The sequence below is a fragment of the Neopsephotus bourkii genome, unplaced genomic scaffold, assembly GCF_033783945.1.
Source record: "Neopsephotus bourkii isolate Nb327-2 ecotype Australia unplaced genomic scaffold, CSIRO-AGI_Nbou_v1 NB_887, whole genome shotgun sequence".
Classification (NCBI taxonomy): Eukaryota; Metazoa; Chordata; class Aves; order Psittaciformes; family Psittacidae; genus Neopsephotus; species Neopsephotus bourkii.
Genome location: NW_026901381.1, coordinates 1,826,065 through 1,850,660, shown reverse-complemented (window position 1 = coordinate 1,850,660; position 24,596 = coordinate 1,826,065). Strand labels below are relative to the sequence as shown.

At 45.8% G+C, this 24,596-nt stretch overlaps 1 protein-coding gene across 7 annotated transcripts in view; it reads right to left on the bottom strand.

The window, feature by feature from the left end:
* Positions 1–24,336, bottom strand: part of SLC6A6 (solute carrier family 6 member 6) — a 109,852-nt gene extending 85,516 nt beyond the window's left edge. For 3 of the 7 annotated variants that reach the window (XM_061357180.1, XM_061357184.1, XM_061357186.1), the window contains exons 1-2: positions 23,693–24,335; positions 9,730–9,809 (exon numbers count right to left, since the gene is read on the bottom strand). The gene's annotated coding sequence lies outside the window, so the exon portion shown is untranslated. Of the gene's footprint in view, positions 1–9,729; positions 9,810–23,692 lie in introns of all 7 variants that reach the window. The other 4 variants (XM_061357187.1, XM_061357189.1, XM_061357182.1 and 1 more) reach the window with 2 other exon arrangements.
* Positions 24,337–24,596: the final 260 nt, after the last annotated feature.

The window sequence follows — 24,596 nt, the reverse complement described above, 5'->3', positions numbered from 1 at the left end:
GAGACTGCAGTTCCCTGAACCCAAATCCTCCATCCCTCACTACAAGCTCCTTAGCCAAATGACATCCCCTTCTTTTCCCATCCGGAGGCACAGCAGCTGTTGTGCTTTGCTGCTGAATGAAGCAATGTTTCACCACCGGCTACGCTTTACTGATCTGCAGATTCTGGTGGCAACGCTGTCACGGAGTTCCCACCATCAGCCCCTGCCAGCATTTCCCCCTCTGCTACACAACACTTGGGCCTTTCAGCAGGGCCGGAGAAGTTGTTCCCAGGGGCCACTCTGATGGGGACCTGATTGGGTTGAAATACATTGTCAAAACAGAAAGGGAATGAAGACAACAAAATCCTTCCTATTTCACAAGGCGTTTTGTCCATGGCTTTTAGCCCCCATCAGCTCCTGCTATGGCTCGCCGCAGTCACACAGAATGCTCTTTGGGCACAACTGGGACAGGGCTGAGATAAAGCAAAATGGTAGGAAGAAAAAAGCCTGGGATGGGAACAGCTCAAGGTACTGTTGCTACTAAAGCATCCTTGTTCTCCAAACATGACCAGGGCTTCTTATCTCACACTGACATTATCCACGACATCACCATAAGCAGTCAATTCAGTTCACAATTTATACATCAGTGCACCCCCCCCCAGCAGAGAAGGAGCTCCACTGACTCCTTTAGGGCCTTAAAAGGATCCTCAGGCTTTAGTTTTCATTTTTAAATGAATGCAAGCATCCAACCAAGCCATAAACAATTAAAGCAAGACGCCACCTCAGTGATAAACCAGATATGTTCTTAGTAATTCACTTAATTATCCCATTCATGAAGCCATGCCTTTGGAATGGGACGTACTTGGGGATTCCAAATAACACAAACAACAACAGCACATTCCATTTTCCTGAACCGAACAGTGCTATAGCACAAGGCTTGTGATACATTATCACTGGGTGTGCAGCGTGTGGGTGGGAAGCAGGAGGCTGCAAGAAGACACAGATAGAACGGCTCCTACACGCGACTCCTTTCCTCCTTGCCTTTCGCTTCAGAAGCGCAGCAAACCCATGCACGCCCGCCTGGAAAACGAGCTGAGGTAATTCCATCTAGGAGCATGTGACCGGTCCCGCTGCCACGAATGTTTTCCCTCTTGATCCGTATCTGAATCTCGCACGGACTGACTCACGCTGCAGCCCTGTACGTCACTCCCACCGGCAGCATCAGCCTGTCATTTGTTTCCTTTTGGAACGGGATGTTCTATAATAGCTCCAACTCCCACTCTCCATCATTTATGGAATCGCAGTTCTTTCACATATCTCCTTTGTTCCTGAGCAGCCAGTTTTCAATGTGTTTCTAAGGTGTTAAAAGAGGAGCCAAGAGTGGCCTGAGCACAGGGATGCCTCATCTGAAACTCCTAACAGGATGCGACTTATCACAGGATGAAGGTGTGATGTAGGATTTGTTCTTTAGGGACACAAATGAGGCCCAATGCAGAACTATTGCTTCTAGGGATGCTACTTGAAGTACAGCCCCATGTCTCATTCACAAGGCTCCTTCTCCCAGAGCCAGGGACAGGTTGTCCCATAAGCAGAAGCCAATTCTGGATGTGCTGATGGAGCCATCAAAGCAGAACTAGCTTGGCTTTGGAGTGCCTTGCTGTGATGCTCAAATATGCAACACTTACCTTTCAGCACTGGTTTGTTTGATCTTCTGCCCCTAAAATGCTAAATCTACATCTTTGAGCAACCTGGTCTAGTGGAAGATGTTCTTACCCATGGCAAGGGGTTGGAACTAAATCAGTTTTAAGGTCTTTCCCAACCCAAACCATTCTAGGATGCTATGATCTCTGTCTTAGCCTGGATCAGGTGCATGCTTCAGGAGTGAACCCCTGTTCATACTGTGGCACAGTTTGAGAGCTCAGTCTACAGGACTAAGTTAGCCTGAGGTTAAAACTCCACATGTCAAGAGTATAGACACAGAGCCCTCAGCACCAACTGGTTGGTTGTGCTGGTTTGGTGCTCCTGTGCACCAAACTATCTGCTACTGCTCCTTGTTACTTGCTTTTTAGAGCTGAAAGTCCTGGAGTTGTTGGATCCCACCATGCGATTGCAAAAGGAGGACCATGAAGAAGAAGAAGAGAGAAGGCTACGGTCCCCCATGGATCCCTGCCCATGGAAAGAGCAAGTTCATCAGGATACACCTGTAATGCTGCCAGGTTTCCTGCTGGGAACATCCTGACAGGCAGCTGGTACAAGAGGAGAGAACAGAGGGAGGAGAGAGCCAAAGAATGAAAGGATGCAGAAGATGATGGCATTTGTCCTGCTTACTTTTAGGATGCTGCTATGATCCAAGGCAGCCTAAAATGGATTTGTCCTTACACTGAGTGCACAGTAAAATGGATGCATGGCCGTGCAGAATCCAGGGTCCCCTGCTCCAAGTGCTGCTCCCCTATTTATCAGACATCTTAAACCAAATGGAAATATTGGATTACTTCCTCAGGGTGCAGCCATTCCTAAGAAGGGGGTCAATGCCAACTTGAAGCATGATAAAAAGAGCATTCCTAGCATTTTCCATAAAAAGATACCCCTTGTTACCTGCGACTGGGGATAAAATGGGAATGACCTGGAGAGAACATGGGAAAGCAAAGCTGATATTTGCAAACTGCATAGCCTTACCTCTGAGAAACAGAGAAGCTCCTGAGGCTAATGCCTGCAAGAGGATGCCCTAAAAGTCTCTGAAGAGGTTTATTCTGACCTCCTGGACCTTTGTCCAGTGTACATTCATTGAGTTAAATAAATAAGCATTAACAAATGCAAAGCTCCAGACATTCCACTGTCCTGCTTGGAGCCAAGAACTGAAGAGGCTTAACTCACATTTATGTTTCCTTTGACCTAAAGACCAAGCACAGCTCACTCCATCCCAGTTATTGAGTGGAAAGACCTTTATGGCTGCACTACCTTGCATTCAGCTGCCTGAAAAAGCTTTAGAAGCCACTGTAAAGGCAGATCAGCACAGCCTGGCATTCCCTGCTCACTGCAGACACCCTCCCATGCAGCACAGGCTGGGGAGGGCACTCACAGCCCCATCCCTCACGTACTTTCACAACAGCCCCTCCTGGTGCTGCCTGAGCTATAGGTACCGCTGTGCTGCAGGAATAGCATCGCTCAGGCTCCCAGTGCCAGCCCTCGAGCCTTGGCAGCCATCAGGACAAAAGACAGTCTAAAAACGCAAGGCATTCTATAGAGACATCACCTTCGGCTTCGTCTGGGCTTACCTGGGTTGACGTGGAGGGCAGTGTTCCTGCTGACATTCGAAAGGAACCCGTTCGCTCCGGGATACGAGGCTCCCCGGGCGCAGGGTATTGTTCGGGCTTTCGTCTTTCTTTGGGTTGTCTTGGCAACGAAGAGGGTTTGAGGTTTTGCTGCTGGAGGTGTGGGAATCGCTGGGTAGCAGAGAGCCAAACGCCTCCCGCTTGTTTCATTCCATCACTCCCTGAAAGCAGGTGCTTTTCTAACCTACTGGGACACTGTGCGCTGAGTGGTGGGAGATGCAGCATGAGCCAGCACAGACACCCCCACCCCTGGTAATGGGGTTTTGGAAAGAGCAAAAAATGACATTTTTCATTAGGAAATGATGCTGATCACATCCAGGCATCCTTACACGCCCTGTTCCCTTACTCCCTTCAGCTACCTCCTTCTGTCCTTGTCCCAAGCCCCTCTCCAGGTTTCCTGTAGCCCCTTTAGGCACTGGAGCTGCTCTAAGGTCTCCCTTTCAGGAGCCTTCTCTTCTCCAGGCTGACCCAGCCCAGCTCTCTCAGCCTGGTTCCAGAGCAGAGCTGCTCCAGCCCTCCCAGCATCTCTGTGGCCACTTCTGGGCTCTCTCCATCAGCTCCACATCCCTCTTGTGCCGTTATAAGTGACTTCAATGAAGTCAATAGGGTTACTATGCACTGATTTCACTGGAAAACTGGTTCCAGGATAACGCGGTTTGCCAGTTTGCCCCCATCTAAATGAGTCTCTCCTTCATGACAAGAAGAGATGCAGGACAGCTGATGCTACACCTGCTCAGTGACTGAGTGGAAATGCCCCATGTGCCCTTCTGGCTCAGCTCCTTCCATGGCAAACAGATCTTTATTCGCTGTGGATGAGGTCCAGGAATTATTCTGGAGAGTTTTTACAGCATCTTTGCAGGCAGTTTCACATTGCTTATTCATGGCAGTTGCCTTTATTTTTACTTACCAAAGCCATAAAATCACCCAAACAGCTGTTCAGATTCCTCTACTTTTTTTGTGTAGCAAAGGGAAAAAGAAGCCTGAACAGCTGTGTCAGTGCCCTCCCTATGGTAAAGTTTGTATGAAATCCATAGGATAATGTTTTCATTACCTGAGTTGCTGTATTTCTCTTTTACTAATGTGGTTTTGTGTGTTCTTAAAGAGGAACTGACCACTGACGTCGTATCTTCATCCTCTTCCCTGAGCTGCACCATAACCCAACACAGATGTTGCACTGATTCAGCCATCAAGAGTGAAAACTGCCCTTTCAGCACAATCCTGAAGCTATTTTGATGATAGGAATAGGATTTCAGGCTGGGGAAGGAGCCGTTTTATAGATCTGGCCTTTCTGAGGGGAGAAGCTCAGGCCATGACACCAAACACCTCCCTAGGGATGCGCAAGGGGCTGCCCACGAAATGCTGGCCAAGGGAATTTGTTTTCCATGCTGTATAACGAAGTCACCTGAGATGCCCAGTTCTGTTCCAGCTCCTTGACAAGGTAGCTGGATCATCTTCAAGCAGAGGCCAATGACTCACCATTGCACAAGAGCAGTTGTTTTGTACTCCAGCGTGTGGAACAGCAGGGATTTGTAAGCTGCTGGCAAAATCCTCAGCCATGAGGCACTGAAATCTATACAGCCAGATGGATTTACACCAGCAGCCCCACTGCTGTCAACTTGGAGTATATCCCTGCGGACAACGGCTCAGGAAGAACTTCCCCTATGGACGTTCTGAGTTCCTCACCCATCCTGCATGGAACAAATTTTAGCCTTCAAAGCTCTGGTCCTCCTTCTTTGCTATCACCAGCTTACCACGAGAGGCTTCCAGCCCCCTGCCTCATGGCATCACACTACAGTCCAAGCCGTAAGCCCTGTCCCAGGACTCATCCACTCAGTCCCTTCCCTACGAACCCTCCTAAGAGGTTGCTATAAGGGAGCTTCCTGACCTATGGAAGTGTCCTCCATAAATTGCTTATTGATATTTTCTTCCCCCACTTCTGTCCTTGGATTATTATTAACTTTGCAGAACAAAGTGAAAGCACTGAAGTGCCTGAAAATCGCCAGGCCCATCGCAGGTGTTACAGCAAATGAGATGCATGATAAGAGCAGCAATGATAATTATAGTAATAATTAAATCAGTTATTGCTGTTATTATTCCTTCTCCTATTCCTACAATATTTGACAAATACAGCCTCCAGTTTCTGAGCCTGAAGAAACAGCCTCAGGTGACACAGAGTGCAAAGAGAAAACAGCTTTATATGGCTAAAACACATCTATAGCCAATATTGATACATGTTATTATACAGGGATTTTATATTAAACTATTTTGCTGAGCTTTCTAAAGTTGCTTTTGAGCTCACAGCATAAGGATAGTCTACAGCTAAATACCTGAAATTTGTTTATACATTTTATATATGAAATATATATATAAAGGATCTTCTTCCAGGGGAAACCACAGCTGAATTATAACTGAGTCTAAAGGAGAATTTCATTCTCCTCTAAATCATTCCCTTTTGATACCTTTTCTTCATATTGAGTAGCTGGATGCAATTCCCCCTCTATGTACTGAGCCTGTGTTACTGCAATTCCAGCATGATCTACGTTTCTTTGGAGTCTAACAAGATCATGAATCAGGAAATAGCACTGCACTTTATATCATGTATTTATTTATTGTGTTAGGAGGAAATTTACCTTGGTCCAGAGAACAAAATTAGGCTGCTACAGCCTTGGTTTCATATAAGTTATTTTCCTCTCAAAGCCTAAGCCCTTTGGACAGGAATTTATTTCACTGCTACTGAATGAGAACTCACCGCCTCCAGGTATGATTTCTATACCTCTCCTCCTGCTTCCAATTTCAGACCCATTACTTGAATGCTTGGAAACATGAAATATAATATCAACAAGCACAAAGGGAGAAAGTCTGCAGCATGGAGGGAATGTCTTTTGTTCCTTTTCAATCCGTTGGTAATTAAAGAAATCCCACTCAGTGATGTGATGTGTTCAGTGACATGATTCTACTTCACGCCTTAGTCTTTTGTTTGAATTTTAGGGGCTGGTTGGCCATTTGGAATAATGTCCCATTGATCATATATGAGTGATGGGTAATGACAGCATCAAGACTATAAATGAGAATTAGTAACAACTTCATGCATGGGTGGTGTGAAGGCAGCTGAGTGGGCTCGGCTCAACCTGAGCACAGTGGGTTGTGTAACGAAGCTGCAGAGCTCTCAGCACAGCCCAGCTCGTGCTCCTTCCTTCAGGGTATCAGAGATCCAGGTCGAGAGCTTCTGCTGCAGAAATACATTGGGTCAGGTTGCATGAAACAGTTTGAACACTGAGGCTGCCCTGGTGATTCTGAGCTGATTCCTTGAGGGTTGTGGGTGTTTGTGAGATGAGATGGGAACCATTGAGAGGCATGGAGCACCTCTGCTGTGAGGAGAGGCTGAGAGAGCTAGGCTGGTTCAGCCTGGAGAAGGCTCCTTAAGGGGAGACCTTAGAGCAGCTCCAGTGCCTAAAGGGGCTGCAGGAAACCTGGAGAGGGGCTTTGGGCAAGGACCTGTAGGGACAGGACAAGGGGAATGGCTTTAACCTGCCAGAGGGGAGATTCAGGCTGGATGAGGGAAGAATTCTTTACAATGAATTGCCAATGATAAAACACTGGCACAGGTTGGACAGAGAGGAATTGGATGTCCCATCCCTGGAGACATTCAAGGTCAAGCTGGATGTGGTTCTGGGCAATCTGATCTAGGTGAAGATGTCCCTGCTCATTGCAGGGGGGTTGGACTAAATGACCTTTGAGGGTCCCTTCCAAAACTGTTCTATGATTCTACAATTAAAAAGAAGGACCATTCTGCAGACAGTTGGTGGGATGACCCTTGAGCAGTGAAAGGCAACTTGACATGGAATGTGTACTCATAAATGTAAATATGAAAGTGGAAAATTACACCACAGAATATGAAAGAAGAGCTCAATGTATTTACAATACAACAGTAATTATCCTTTATAATACTAAAAATATCAGTGAAGAACACTATGAGAACTTTGCTAAGTGTTCAAACGTGTTGCTATTGCTCTATTTGATAACTCTGCAAGAACTTAAGCCTCAAAGCCTCGGAGTCCCCATGAGATTAGATAGTATTCACACACAACACAGAGGAGAGAAGTTAAATGAGCAAATGGCAAGTTTATCTCACATTGATGAGTTATAAAACCATTAAGCAAGTAAAAGTTTATTGGGGTCACTGGCTGCGGCCCAGCGAGGATTTCACAACGCTATCAGCAGGGTGTTGAAACACTGAAAGATGCAAACAAGGCAGCAACCAACTGCTGGGGTTCAGAGCAGCACTCTCATTGCAGAAATGCTCTCTCAAGTATTTCTTAGATAAGAAACTGTTTATCAGCATGTGCCTGTGCTCTTCCTGGAATCAAGGTCTGTGCGAGGTTTGCCACATACATCAGCGTTCCCTCAGTGCTTTAGGATTTCTTCCCGTTCACGCACCAGGAGCACAGAAGAAGTGGATGTACAGCAGATATATACAGTCAAGAAGAGGTGTGACATATAAATATGATGGATATTTACTTAGTGATCTGAGCTGAGTTAGAGAGTAACTGGTACTTCTGTCACTTGTTCTTGTGTACAGAGAAAAAACCCTCTCAAGAACATGGTTGGATGTTCTCTTAAGAACATGGATGGATAGGAATATGTCAAAGCAGGAGCACAAGGAAAGGTAGGGCTCATGCAGCTGCTGATACAATAGAAAATTGGAACACTGAAATGAAACATAAAACTGAGGTGTAACCTATGTGAAGACAATGAAAGATGTGCTCTGGACACCCAGCAAAACCCCAGTGTAATTGTATTAACTACGTAGCAACCTTTGAAACAGAGCATTTCTGAACTTCTCTCTGTGATGTATCATTTCTTTAGAATCATCTGGCCATCTAGGAAACACTTCAGCCTGGCTTTCAGCACACACTGAAGTTTAAAACCGATGCAAATGTAAACACTTGCTGATACCAACACTTCATTCACTTCACACAAGAAGAAATGATGCATTTTTGTATGAGTATTACATTGCAACCAAGATGATTTTTGTATTGTCTCTGCAACTCTTTACCCAAAACACCTCCTGATGAATGTAACAAGGCTTTCTATGTCCAGGGAATCTTCTCTCAACAGCAGACTTACAAATCCCAGACTGGCTTGTGCTGGAAGGGAGCTTAAAGCTCATCCAGTCCCAACCTCTGCCATGAGCAGGGAATACCTTCCAATAGAGCAGGTTCCTTCAAGCCCCATCCAATCTGGCCTTGAACACTGCCAGGGGTGGGGTAAATGTTCCTACAAAACAAGCTGTACTGTAACCTGCTTTTAATCTAACTGCCAGGTACTACAGAGGGAATGCTTTGGGAGGTGGCACCAGGTTTTTGAAGGAGCTACCCGGTACTATGGATCTCATGGAAAACCAGAACTATTTCACAGAACCGATCAGTGACTGTACCCCACATCCTCTTAGGAGAAGGGAAACATCTCACCAGCATAACATAAGGCCACCACCATCCAGTCAGAACACAGGGCAAGCCTCAAGTGGTGCATCACAGCATGAATTCTATTATCAGATCGCTTGGTACAACCGCTCAGATTGATCACAAACATGCAACTTCTGTAGCCAGGTCTAGAAACAGAAATCACCCTCCATAAAAATCAACCACTTGATATATCTGCGTTTGTATACACAGATCCATCACTATTCAAAACCATACACTATAAATTCAAAGATTCATTGTTCTGAGAGCTCACCATTAAAAGAAGAATAAATGTTAGCAATAAAACCCCCAATAGAGCGAACCCTGAGAGCCCAGCCTAAAGATCTACGAGGGATCTCATAAACACATAGTAAACGTCCTCTCTGATGGATTCCACAGAGGAGAAAACCTCTACATTACCCACACAGCACATCATTTACAAAACATCTCTTTCTGCCTGGATACAAAGAAGTAAAGCAGAGCATTTCACATAGTACTTGTAAAATTCAAAGTTTAAAGCCAAGGAAAACAACCAAGATTAGAGCTGCTCAACAAAACTTTATCTCCATTCACACGGTGTCTTTTTATTCTTATAACTTGTCGATGAACCAGTAAATGAGACTCTTAACTGTCAGTACTGGTAGATATCATGGCTTTGGGTGCACAAAGATAAATTAAACAGTATGGGCTTGAATCACGTCAACACCACAGGCAACTGCTGTGGGTTTTGCCACCCAAAGCGTTGGTAAGGGATTAGGGTGTTTGCTGTCGATTCGTACTCTGGTGCCCTAAGCCCTGAAGAATGCAGTACGTCCTGGCAATTTTTGTTGGCTCATGTCCCTCACACATGGGCTCTGTGTGACCAAGAGTAGCTTCTCATGAAGAACACAGCAGTAGAGTTGAGTGCGCTCTGCCAAAAAGCCCCTGGGAAGCAGGGCTTCCTGGCACATCCCTACCTTCAAGCAAGCAGCCAGCGGGGGTCCATCTCCGAGCTACCTCCAGGCAAAACTGGCACAGGTCTCTTCAAACGCAGAACCTGAAAGTGAAATTACAGAGGATAGGACTGGTAAAGAGGGGGAGGCAGGAGAAATAAGCACCAAAGAACATGCACAGACAGAATGGGAATATTGCTCTGTTACAAATACCATTTACATACATAGAACACACACAGGGTCCTATTTCTCCTGGCATTCAGCCCTGGGTGGTGAAACAGGGGATGCTCTGGGTTACAGTGGTCCATCCTTTTTCCAGCTGGTCAGATACCAGCTGAAGGACCTCCCTAGCACCACAGTGTTGGCAGCAAGGACTTGCAAGATGAGTTGATGCCTTCACAAAGGTGCTAAAGGTGGAATTTAGCTGCTGAAATTCCTACTGCCTTCCCATCTCATTCTTATCCTCTCCTAGGTCACAGCAGAAAAGGAAACACAACTAACAGGGTCACAAACTTCCTCTTGTGGTCCATCACATGAAAACCTTATATTCTGGAGCTGAAATGAGATAATATTTGAGAAAAGGAAAAGAAAACATGCATCCAAGAGAAAAAACGTGGCATAAAGCACATAGAACAGCTAAAGAAAAGGGAATGACAACAAACAAGCTCTGCAGTCAAGGAAAGGGTGAAATCTTGGCCCCACTGAAGTCCGTGGGCTGTTTGCCAGAAAGCTGTAGACAGCTTTGTTTTAACCCAGGATTTTTAATTACTGATTACATGATTCAATGGCAACTCAGCTGGTTTAAGAAGGAAAAACCCCATAGAACAGCTCCAGTGTGCCTCTGCCTGCCCTGCCTCCCCCTTGAGAGGTACAGGTCATACACAGCTTTCTTATGGGAAGCTTGACAGGTATTTCATTGAACCTGGGTTAAAACCTGCAGCTTCCCAGGCCCTGCCTCCTTCCCCAGTTTGGGATGAAGAGAGGAAACACCTGCTAATGACACCAGAGACAGGGCAAACAGCAGAAGCCATGTGTCAGCAGAAAGCACACAGCCTCTGCAGCACAAACACAGCCTGTCTGATGGTGGATGGAGTACATGAAGAAATAGGAAGCTGCTTCCCTTTAGTTGAGGTATATCTGAGTGGATGTGAATGAGTCTGGAGTGGCATATCCCAAATAAATAAGGCATTTCACCACCTGAAAGTATAACTCACTATGTTAAAAGCCCCACCACCCAAATGATCTATTCACACCGCACACTTCTCTTATTCCACTTGATTTTCCTGCTTTTTCCCCTCTCCAAAGTGCATCGGTTTCTATGGAAACAGCACACGTCATGGGGATGGACAGAACTTGGTGACATCCCCAAGCGCAGACAGAAAACACAGTTTAAATATGAACTTTGCCATCTCTGACATAAGCTGAGGAAGGCAAGGAGTGTTTCCACTGCACACACATGTGTACATGTGTCAGTGTGTGTGTGCACACTCTTCCTCTCATCAAGCCCATCACACACACGCAATGCCACAGCTCCCTGGGCCAGCATGCAGCAGAAGGCTCAGCAGAATCCATTCCATCCTCTTCTGCTTTAATATAGCTGAAAATTGCTTTGACAGCTGAATAGCTTCTTTGTTTATAGCTCCTTCTTAGCTGACTCTGCTGCATTATGTAGCTTTGTAAAGAGATTACTTTGTCAAGAACTGAACATATATGGTCTGAGCATGAACAATTCAGCCTGATGAACTGCATTCATTTTATATGACGTACAGGACTGCAATCCTGCTGCCTTTAATATGTCTGCTTTTCTCTGTGGGTTTCAGTTCCCGATCTTTCTTGGGGTCTTTGGGATTATTTTCTTTCCCTGCATCTTTCCAGGAAGGGTAATTTGCAGTAAGTCAAATCTCAATGTGTTGTATCTTGCCCTAAACGTTGTACTGAACCCAGGTTTTGGCTGTGTATAACAGGAGATCATCATTATCCAGTGAGCTAATTATCCACCTGCAAATATCCCATTCCTGCCCGAAACTGCCATAGCTTTGTTAGTGTCTGAATCAGTATTTCAACGCAGCAGTGATCCAGCAAAGGCTTAGGAAATGGACCCTGCTATAGCAGACACCACATGGAACATGTACAGCTTCTTCCCGTGTCCCTTCACCCCCAGCCCTAAAAGCAACGCTGAGCAGACAGATCTCCATTTACATGACTTCAGTACAGCTGTACATGAGCCAGCTCCTTGTCTTTACAAAGCCAGATCAAACCATGAGAGCAAACCCAACACGCACAGCCTTCCTGGCACTACCAGGGCCTTGCACTGTGCATTGAATGAACTCTGCTGGCCATCACCTTGGATGGTGCTGCAGTTGACTGCACCGGTGGTCTCTTACCACTGGTGAACTTTCTACTTCTAGCCATGGCTTGCTTTGAAATTACCTTATTCCAGGTTCACTTTGTGCCCAGAGGCACAACACAAACGCAGGGCATTTTTCCCTGGTTTCTCCTGGCTTCTTCCTCAGTCCCTTCCTCAGTTTTTTAACCAAACACCATTCATTCTGATGGGTAGATGATACGGTCCAGTCTAAAGATGGCCGAGCACATTAATTGTCCTAGCAGCAAAATTCCTATTGACTTTATAGTAGGCGTTACATTGATCTGAGGCTGAGAGCTTTATTTAGAGGCATCACTGAAGGTTTTCCTTGCGTGGGACACGGAGCTGGGCCTGGAAGCATCTTGCATTTCAACAGTTTTTGCTCAGCCCGTGCATTGGCAGAACTCCAGTTCACACTACGCCCTCCATAGTGCACTTGGTGGCATTTCACCACTTCTGAAAATACCAACCTGTGCTAAAAACAGAGGGGAGGTTTGATAGACAAATCCTTCCTTATCTCTTAGCCATAAACCACCATCCACTTCAGATGATTTAAAGAGCTTCATGCACAGTCACCTTAAAAAATATACAAGAAAAAGGCTTAGTTGCAGATCACTGTTTGAAAACAGAAGATGCAGAGATTCCTCACAACCTTGTTTGCTCCCACTCATACTCTTAATGTGCACATATTTCCCAAGAGTTGGCACAATATGTGCTAATTTGTTGAATACATATAGATTTTAAATTCACCATCTGCAGTGAAGTTGTTTGCAGTAGAAATCAGTGTCTTGACCAATGAATTCCTTACCTTCCAACCCTTCAGCAGATGATGGACAGCTGTCTATTGATGGGAAAAAAATTACACTGACCATGCAATGTTCATAGGATGGTTTGGGTTGGAAGGGAGCTTAAAGCTCCTCCAGCTCCAATCCCTGCCATGGGCAAGGACACCTTCCACTGGAGCAGCGTGCTCCAAGCCCGTGTCCAACCTGGCCTTGAACACTGCCAGGGATGGAACATATTAGGCACCACGTTGATATAACTGACGAAAGGCTGCACAGGAGATACGGAAACAACCGTTCTTGTTGTACTGAGACTTCTCAGATGTAGCAAGAAGTCATGGGATGCTCAGAGAGTCAGTAAATTTCCACAGCCGGTTTCTGTGCTTCACCCCCCCTTGTGGCAAACCTGCCCGAACCACCAGACATGTCTCAAGCGGTCTGGAACCTGCTCTGCCGCAGGAGCCCCTGGAAAACCCCAGGCCAGCAGACACCAGCTGGATGGGGCCTTGGTTGGTGCCAACAGAGGCGGCAGTGATTTGCACCCTCACCCATTGGGTGTGTTGGTGGGAAAGGGCTGAAGTCAATTGGATGAAACACACCAAAGGCATTGTGTAAAAGAGAGTATGAGGGATTAAAAAGAACTGTTGTGGTTTGCAGAGGAGATGTAAATGGTTTCCAAGATCAGACAGCCTCGCTACAGACAAAATGAGAAGTAGAGAGGGGAAGGAAGATGTGTCATCACGTTGCAGCATGCTCTTTCCGGAGTAAATAATGGAGATTTGCATGTGCTAAGTTTGCCTCGCGCTTTCCTTCAAGGAGAGCTCTGTATTGTTAATAGCCAGATGGTCGATTTCCATGTTCACTTATCTTCTCATTTCAGTGCTGCTTGCACCTACAAATCTGAATTCAAGTCTCCAAAAACATCTAAAATCTCTGCCTCTGACTAGCTTAGCTGTTCCCTGCCAGTGTATGAACATGACTGTCCTTCTATAAGGTTAAAAACAAGCTAAATATATCCCAAGAGGGATATATGGGTCACTGAGTGCCAGCCTACAATGCCATAAGAAAACTGAGTCTTGTGCTACTTCTGACTGGCTCAACCAAGGTTGACCCACACCAAGCTCCTCACATACACAAGAATATACTTCATCAGAAAGGAGACCTTGTGTGTTCTGATCTGCAGAAAGATGACTGAAAATACAGGGGCTGATGCTGTTATCGGGTGAGTACTTCCCTTGTTCAGAGAGCTTGCAGCCTGCCATGTTGGGAAAGTCACCATGGTTGGAGCAGAACCACAGGCCCAGCTCTCAGTACCCGTGTACTGGCAGATGTAAAGGTGCTGGATGTGCATGTGATTGGGATTAGCAGGCCAGACCGCTATGGATTGAAGCATTCAAGACTGCATCTGCAGAGCTGAATAACTCAAGGAAGTCCAAAGTTATTGCAAATGGATCTTTACTGTCAATGACAAGTTTTTCATAAGGACTGGCAAGCTTTCATTGTGTCTGAGCCAAATAGTTTCTACAAGAAACTTTGGAAATCCTAAACCAGACAGAATTACCCTAAAGAAGCTCCAGTGCGGTTTTGTGTGATGAGAAGGGATAGGTGCAAGCACTTCCTCATTCTCTCACCTCAGAGACAGGCAGCATGATTTTGGACAACCACAACAGCCTGGCTCACCCAAGGGGGGTGTTTCAAGTTCTCCCTCAGCAGGGCAAAAGCTCACTCCAAAAGAAGCAAGGGGGAATGAATCCTTGACAGCCGCTGCCCTCACTTGAATGCTACCAGGCTTTTCCAGTCCTGCTCTGTAAACAGGAATTGCCTTTGGACCCTTAAAGCCCACTCACTATATCATTCTGGAATGGCGTTAATCCCTCTGTCATGGAGGTCAAAGCAAGTTTTCTATTCCAAGCTCTGTGAAACCCATCTCCTTCCCAGGCACTCACTTGCAGGGAACAAAATCCAGTCGGCTGAAATGGTCCGTCTGTAACAGGATGCCAGAGCAGGGACCTGGGGCAATGTAAGTGAGGCATTTTGGAGCTGGGAGACCTCCAGACTGGAGGCTGAGCCCTTCATGAGGCAATGCTGGTTCAGTGCCAGGCAAGGAAGCAGAGAGTTTTCTCATTGCTTCCTTACCAAGGACAATGGTCTATTCACAGATAATACCATGAGGATGCTGAGGCGCTGGCACAGGGTGCCCAGAGAAGCTGTGGCTGCCCCATCCCTGGCAGTGTTCAAGGCCAGGTTGGACACAGGGGCTTGGAGCAAGCTGCTCCAGTGGAAGGGGTCCCTGGCCATGGCAGGGGTTGGAGCTGGATGAGCTTTAAGGTCCCTTCCAACCCAAACCAGTCTGGGATTCTATGAACACCAGTTGGAGCAGCCACGGCCTCACCTCCTACCCAAGGTCCAGCTTGGCCTTGCCACGATGCTCCCCATCAGCAACCACACACCTTGCCTGTGCTTGCCATGCTTTCATCTTCCCTAGCACATTCACAACAGTCCTTTCTCACCCATTCAATAGCACTGAGGACAGCTAGAGCCTGGGTAAGACTGGGGCTTGTGATTACATGTGGCAGCATCCCAACCTTAGAGTCACGCTGGCTGGAGCAAGGAGTGACGTGTGCTACAGCACACACACTGATACCCAGGGCGTGGTAAGCTGGAGGTTAGCTGAGGACCCTCCACTTCTCTTTCACACATTTCTGTGTATATTCCTCGGGTCCAGAGTGCACATTGGCTTTGCTGATAAACTTATCAGGAGCAGAGCGAAACATCCGTTTCGTTTGTACTGTTTACACAGAGCCCGTTTCTCCAGTTGGCAGGTCAGGAATGAGTGAACAGAGTGTCCCTGTATTTTCTTACATCCCCCATAAACACTGCTCCTAGTGGTGTGCGTTACGTGTCAGAAGATGGGGGGGGAGATGCTGTGCCAGAGGCCAGACCTTCAGCATCCTATCCTGGAGGTCTACTCTATACATCATTCCCAGCCCCTAGAGATGAGGAAAGGCTGTGGCACAGTACGTGGATGCTGATTACATCTCCAAACAGGAGGAACACACAATCGGTGGGATCCGCCTGCTTTCTAGCCCCTTTGTGCTCAGGGGCAGAAACACAAATAAGCCTCAATGTCTTTTTCCTGCTTATATGACCCGAGATTCGTTTTTCAATAGCAGGGCCTGGCAGATAAGTATTCCCTTTTCTTGCTATTTGTTTTTTGGGAGGAAAAGCCTCTCACTAGCTCCTATCACACTCCCCTCCAGCCCTTAGGAGGTGCAATGGGGCAGCAGGTAGAGCCGGGATCCAGGGATGCTCCTACCCCATACCATGCCAGCCCTGCACAGCCTATGCACAGGCAGCTCAGGCACAACAGCCTGCTATAGGGTCTGGGCTTCTGCAAATAGATGATTGCCAGGACCCTCCAGCATAGGATTTGGTTGAAGCTCCAAGTGTAGGCCAGATGATGGTGTCCCAGGCTGTTCTCAGCTCACCTCCCCTCTCTTGGACTGTCGCAGAACAGGACCATGCACTTCATGAGTGAGTTTTCCTCCTGAACGAATTACATCACGCCAGCATTGTGAATAGCTAGTGTTGCTTCAGAAGGACCACAGAGACAGGAGCAGGTTGGAATGGCAACAATCCTCCCAACAAGCCCAGGCACCGCTGGCAGCCGCCGCACCCACTCTTCACCCTCTCGCAGCATGTAACGTCCTGCACCGCGCCAGCATCCCTGAGCCCATCCAAAGCAATGTGCTCAGGACACCAACAACTGCCTTTCCCCTGCTCAGGTTCACCAAAAGGGGTATTTAAAACCCTGCTCTTTCTAAGAAGCACCAAGGGACAAATCCAGCTCTGTGCAGATCCAACAGAGGTGCCCTGTAGACAGTAACATGGGATGAGGACTCAGCATTTGAACTTTAGTGTCTTATTGCACTTGGAGAATGCCCTGAGTAGTTTCTAGGTTACTTCCTAGGTTACCCAGAGCAATCTCTGAGTAAAGTAGGTCAAAGCTCTTACCTTGTCTAAACCTCAGTTTGTCAATATATAAAGTGAAGGCAATGGGACCAGTTGTCCTCTGCTTGTTCTGCATAGAGTTCAACCTTATGGAAAGGCCACACGACACCCCTCTCTTTCATTAGAGCCAGGAAGGCCTTTGAAATGCCCAAATTCAGGACAGCAGAGAAGATCTGAACATTGGCAAAGGCAGCTCAAGAGTGTGAAATGTGGACAGCTGAAGTAGGAACATCTTTGCAGATCGCACTATCTGGAATCTCAGGAAGCACTATAGGAACAAAGAGATTCCATCACCTGCTGTGTTGCATCCCAGATCCAGCTTTTCTCTCCTGCAATACTACAGTACATCCCAACCTTGTGGGCTGCTACTCTACACACACTGTTCCTTCACCTACACCAGCATTCTCCATCACAAGCTGAGCATATAAGCCCACTGTAATGTTGGGGAAGCTGCAACATGTACAGAGGGACCGGTTTCAGTGTACGTTACACTGCATCAGCACTCTCATACCATCTACAGATTCCCATCCTTTCTCATATATCAAGATCCAGCAAGCTTGAGTGACTCCTTACCCCTATAATGTTTCTGAATTTGGGGGTAATTTTGTCATCAGGTCCTTAAAAAAGCATCCACAACCATTTCAGGAACAGAGATTATCAAGAATTGTAACTTAGCAAGACCACTGCAGGGAGACAGAGGAGGAAAGCTGTTTCCACAGCAGTATTGCCATGACTGTTTGTTTCCTATAGCGTCCTTTGGCTGCCTTCCACTCTATGAACACCCCTTCCCTTGCTCCTCCTCCTTAGCTGTCCCACCTAGGAGCTATAAATCTTCTGATTCATGGCCCTGCATGGGCTGCCTCAATTTTATGGTATCATCAAGTCATCACTATGACTTACATAGCCAGGCTTGGAACACAGGTTCAAGAGAGCAAGTCCTTTGAACTGCATCCCCTGAGTCCACTTTACACCCATAACCAGATTGGTACTGAATAAAGGCAAAGTGGAAAATCCCAGTATGAAATGCACTCCTGCAGCTGACGTTCACATAATGGCTATGCTCAGAAAGGGTTTGGTGAGAGATCTCATCATATCCTGGACTATGTGACATTGAGTTTAGTTGGAATTTCAGTATCTCAGGGTCAAAGTCCCATTTTTCACCTTGAAGGACTCATATTAATGATATAGCATTAGCCAGAATCAGAACTAGTTCTGCTTAGGCAGCTACCTTGGATGGGAAATCATTCAACCAGTGGTTCTGAGTAATGAACTGCCTCCAGGCCTTGAAATGAGGACCATTTGGTTCCTTGCCTATCTACAGCAATTATACAGCCAAGGGTTGGGGATTCAAGACAGCAGTTATTTGAAGACATCAGGAAGGTCCCTGGTGAGTTAAAAACAACCACAAAACCCCCAAAGCTAATTTTTGACAGTTTAAAAGCTCCTTAACTTGCTACAGTAGAATAAAAGTGTCAGTGATGGCTGCAGTCATCCGATGATGATGACCTTCAGCCACACCAGGTCCTGTAATGCACACGTGTCCTATGCTGTATTGAGCAGAGCCTGTATTTACAGGCACCCTGGAGCATCCCTGCACACACAGTCCCCAGAGATCTGCAAACTGCTCATATAAACTATTGCTTTAAATTACATTTAGCTCAAGCAATCAGTGGCTCATCAGTTGACCTCTGGCTCTGATTCCTGATAATTAGAAGCATCTGACATAAAGAAAGCCCTTAGAGGAGGCACAAGGAAAGAAATAACTGCTCTAATTAAGCTATGCAAAACGCCTTGGAGAAGAGTGCTCCACTTCGAGGATACCCTGACTTCTCCAACCCCTTACAAGTAGCATCAGAAAGATTTCCAGAGTGTAATGTGAATTGTTAAATTGAGACATAGAGGAAAAGGAGCCAGGAGAATTCAAAAATCAATTACTTCCCTTCAGCTAACCCATATCAGCTTGGAAGCCTTAGTAAATATTCTTAGCCACTAATGTGTCTTTATTTTGATCGTACAGGAGGTAAATCATCCCCAAATGTGATAGAAAACCAAGTCGGCCTGGCATATTTATGATGAATTCTTCACTCACAGTGCAAATGCAAATGCAATAGTCCTATTGCCATATCCTGCTTAGCACCTAAATACCATTTTCCTAATTTATTTCCATCATTTGAACCTAAGGACAGAGGAATGTTTTGAATTTTACATATGATATGTTTCTTTCTGAGAAGAAATGCAGCCCATTTAACACTACACCAAACATCTTTCACATCCAAACCCCTCTTCTGCAGTATCCTCACAGGAAACATATTGGTTTATCCATCTTAAAAACATGGTTAAACTGAGGCTTGGAAAAAAGAAAGTGACTCACCAAGGTCAAAATGCGTGTTAGGTACAGAGCTGGGGGGAGAAATCCTGACTCAGATTCCCAGCCTTCTGCTCTACTGCTTCCTTGCCTTGCCTGCATTTAGGAGCTGATTAGCTGGATGCCCCATTCAAACAAAAGGTGTTGAATGGAGACAACTCTGCTTCTTAAGGTGGAAGCCTTCCATAAGAATTTCTAGTTGTTCTTCAAATGAAGATGTAAAAGTTATTACCTGCTATGGGTAATTACACTAGTAGGCAAAATCCAAGCCTCCTGTATTGTATACAGCTCTCCTTTATAATTCATACTACTATCTGCTACCTGGCATCTGTGTCTGCATCCAGATTCACCATGTTCTGAGCACCCCTTTTTATAGCTATAAATGAGCTCAGAGCACAACTCAGGCTCTGAATATTTGGAGTCCAGCTCATGCTCATTAAACTGGGAAAGCCTTTCTGTACTTCTCCATGTTGCTGAAGAGTAAATTAATGGACTGCAATTAATACAGGAGGGTCACAGCTAATACAACTCCTTGTTTTTATTCAGTGTCTGGAAGAGGCCATGAATACTTGGATTGAGTCACATTTCTCGTTTTTTCCTGTTAGTAGGAACACAGAGAACTGGACATGTAATCTCCTAATGCTCTGGTTTGTGCCTCCAGCTACGCTTAATCCACAGATCAAGACAACAGTTTGTTGCTACTACTAGCTGAAATAATTACAGTGGAAGTGACTGATGAACCTGAGAAGAATCAGAACAAAGACAGCCTACAGTTAGAGCATTTTCTCCCTCTGACCTCCTAACCAGAGAAATCTAGATCCCATTGAATGGGAGAAAGTTGACCAGGAAGGGCAACAGCATCCCTTTGATGGCAAAGCCAAGGAACAAAACTATCTAACCCTTCCATTGCAAGGTTTTCACTGGACCAAAACCAAAACAAGCACTCAGTTTGGTTATGCTTGAGACTGGCTTTTGAAATACTCATCTAGGCCTCCTGTTCTTTCGCTGGTTCTGGATGCTGCACGCTGTATCCTTGTGCCTTTGCATGCAGCCTGGCTTGGGGAGGCCTCTGTGCTCTGAGTTGTGCTGCTCTGCATTTCCCAAAGGTTTCACGGGCCATAATAAACTATGGGCAGGTTTAATACGATAAGGAACAAGACAGAATTTATTTCTGTCATTTTACTTACATGAAGAGCAATGAGTCTGGTCTCCCTGTCTCAGTCTTGTGCTATTAATAAAGTGCATGTGAGGAATACACAGATTTACAGCATGTGTGGAACCTGACAGCATAACTACTCTCTAGCTAGAATACTTTCCATGCCGTGTGTCTCCATATAGCCCTTTTTTCTGGGACATGTGACCCAGAAATGTGTCATTGGGACACACAGAATCACTGGACTGATGAAAGGAATTCAAGGGAAACAGAAGTAACAATGCTGCTTCTTCCAATCTCTCCATGAAAAAGTTAGACATGGAAAAGATACCATCATCCCACCCGGGCTCTGGTTTTACCTTTCATACAAAAGGCTTTTATGTAAAGCCATATTTTCCCCGGAGATTATTAAGAAAAAGGAACTAAGACTCCACAGCTGTCAGTTTTTAGAAGCAAATAATCATTCCCATGCAATGGCTGAAAGGCAGACTTGTACCTAAAGCCTTGCAACCGGCATCATGGACATTTATCACTGTCCAGCCACAATGTTATAAATTAAACTAAGCAGAGCCCACAAAGAGAACACACACACTGGATTGTAGCATTCTTCCACAACTCATAACCGAGGCTGCGGTCAACAGCATGGGGTGAGAATGACATTTGGTTCTAAGTCATGACTTTAATCAGACAATTACTGGCATCTCGTGGAAACCTTCCAAATTAAATGGATGTCCAAATTAGAGACATTCAGACTAAAGACGAAACATCACAAAGAAGCTCTTTTGTCTAGAATAAATAGAACCAAAACAGTCAAATGCTCAGGAAGATAACTGATACAACATTGTTCCCTTGGGCATCTTTGTTAGTGATTTACCCAGTGTGTTTTAAATGCCTAAAACAATGAAACTAGTGGACAAGCTATTCTAGTCCTCTGGGCATGAACTGTCCCTCCTAATCTCTGCTCAGCAGGTCTCCCCACAGCCACATCCTTCTGCTGCCCTGCTTCTTCCCTTCAGCCTCCCACCGGTGATTCACTGTAATCAGTGCAGCCCTCAGGATTTCCACCTCCCAAACCAGAGCACCCCCTGCTCCCACTGGCCTGACCTCCACCACTCCTGTTTATGATTGCCACTCATGGTGCCAAATCTAAACTTGGATTGTCAGCACTTGGGGGTAAAGCTCCCATTGTGCATGGCACAAAGCTCCTGTCTCACTGCCCCTGCACACTGTAGGTAAGGATGAGCATCTGAACTACCCAAAGGGATGATGGAAAGAAAGAACCACATCCCTCAGGCTGGATTTGGTTTGAAATCAAGGGTAAAACTTCCACTGGCATCAAGAGTGCTGGATCAGGCAGGAAGGGGCTGATCCTGAAGGCCCTAAGCACCTCTTGAAGGTTCTGCATCTTCTCTGTGGCGAGAGATTTCATCTTCCACTTTAAAGTCTTAAAGCAAACAACCCATTTTAATGAGAGCCATGAAACTCCTCCAGCAGCATTTATTAGAAAGTTACCTGGCATGAAAGACACAAAGCATGAGAGACCCTCGAGATGTAGGGGCCACCACAGGGTATTTTCTCTTTCTCACTGTATTTTCCCCAGAAAGAGTAAAGGAGACAGAAAATACAAAGTGGGATTATGTCCCAGCAGAGGAAGGTCTCTGCTTATGAGAAGATGAACCTTTTCCACTGAAATCAAGTCATCTTCAAAAGATGACTGTTTTCTGCACTGCCATGCACTCTGCAGAGTTGTGTATAATCTCTCCACTTCTGTGCAAGGTCAGTTATTACCCTTGTATTTTATGTAAAATACTTATATTATATATTACTTTATATATACATAAAATATATATTATATATATTAAATTATATATAACTATATACATAATGTTATAGATAACATCAGCCCAGCTGATCTTAAAACCTCTACAAGTCCCATTACTAATTAGAATAAGGAAGAACATCAATGTAAGTGGTAGGGTTTTTATTACATCAGACTGACAACAGATACTTCAACATAGAAAACAGTGAAATCACGTCTTGGATATAGTGTTCCATTATCTGTGAATGGATTATGTGGGCCATGGACTGACCCCATGTTTTCTCATACAGTTTTGGCTGTGTCACAGCCAGGACAGAGTCACACCTTCTGAGAGTTCCTTGGTGCCCGAGGTTATCCCTAAGGAGGATGCTCTAAGGAGATGCTCTTACTGCATTTTAAGAGATGATCACAGAGAATAGTCGCTGTCTCCCTGGCACATGTTTTGTATTAGCTGTGGGCAACCTCCCCCTCCCTCTCCCTGCCCTTATTCGTGATGTGGGTATCTGGCTGCAGACCTTCTCTGAAGGAGCAGGTTTTGGTAGTACCAGGTTTTGGTAGTAGGGGTGGAATTATGGAAGGAGCTCGGTCCTATTAATACCTTCATTATAAGAACAGAAAGGCTGCATACACAAAGCTTCTGCCTTCCAGACCCCTGTGTTTCAGATCTCATCCTGCATCCAGCTGGCAATGCTGACACGTCCACACAGGCCAGGCTCCCTCCTGCACAGAGTTCATCAGCCCAGGGTTTGTCTGGACTTCAAACAGACTCTGGTGAGGTTTGATCACGCATAAATCAAAGCAGCAGCTTGCAGAAAAGCAGGCTATGGGCAGCAGTGACCTCCAGTTCTCTTTGCAAACATCCCCTTGCTCTATTTGTGTGTCTGTTGACGAGCAACAGCGGGGCTCCAGGGTGCTGAGGCACTTTGGGGGCTCTAGAGCAGCAGGAACTCCTCGCTCAGTGGGGAGGAGCTGGGAGCCTCAGGCTAAAAGAACTGGCTGGTCACTATCCAGACCACAAGGATTTCAAAACATATGGTACCCATGGGCTGGATCTACCCACTTGCAGCACATTGCCTTCTCCCTGTGCTATTCCCTTCCAAAAGTCCCACAGCTGCTTTTAGTGCAACTTAGCTCAGTCAGACCATATCTGATACAACCATTCCATTCACAGTTTCCAAACACGACTTTAACTATAGCTGACATAGCAGACACCCTACTAAGCTGCACAAACACCTTCTCCATACTGCATTCACAGGTATCCAGAGAGAAAGAGCACACACACCTCAGGGTGCAGCATCTGACTTGGAGATACCTAAGAAAAGCCAGGCAAGGCAGCAGAAACATCCCAGGCCTGAGGGATTAACCTGTTTCATTGGAGCTGAACAAGCACCTCAGCCCACGCAGGCACGATTAAGCACAACAACAAAAGCCTGCTTTACATTATTTATATATATAAACATATAGCACATTATTTCAGGGTATCTCTTCTTACCAATATTATCCTTTATTGAAGATTGAAGGAGCGAGGCTTGTAGTCATTTGTGAATAGCAGGAGGTGAAGAGCTGGTAGGAAATGCACACCTAAGAGTCACCAGATAGCAGCAGACCCTTCCTTTCCTATTTTCTACTTGTCTGATAAACTTGTTCCATCCATTACACTCTTATTGAACTGAGCTTTGCTTATTTACTTGGCTATTAGCACTCAGGGACACAACGGGTTGTGCTTTCCTTCCTACTGGATGGAATTGCTATGAGCTTCCAAAGCAAAGTGTCCCCCCCCAACCCCGTATCAGCTCCCACACATTCAGTTTGGGACTGTGACTTCTCTGAAGTATCTAGTGATATAAATTCGTGGAATAAAGGGGGCAGGAGCCTTAGGCCATACATACGTGAGCATGGCTCTACAGAGATAATACACCTCAGCTCCAGGAGGCTGGTAATGGCAAGTTGTTGTCATTGCTTTCATCATTACAGGTCTATATATGGGCTGGCAATCACGTGCCTTCCTGCAGTTCAGCTTCCCTGCTTGTAAACACGTGCCACAATTTCACTTTCTGATTGCTGGAAACGGAAAGCCAGGGACTTCTGAGGAAATTCTGCTCCTCAAAACCAGTTACGGTGATGAAAACGTTTTCCTTAACGTCTGCTAATCTTCTACAACGGCACTCTGCAGCCGTATCCTTCCTGTACAAAGCTTGGATTCGCTGGCATGAAGGTATGAGATTTCATACATGTCATTATTTACCATAGAATCCAGACTGGTTTGGGTTGGAAGGGACCTTAAAGCTCCTCCAGCTCCAGCCCCTGCCACTGGCAGGGACCCCTTCCACTGGAGCAGCTTGCTCCAAGCCCCTGTGTCCAACCTGGCCTTGAGCACTGCCAGGGATGGGGCAGCC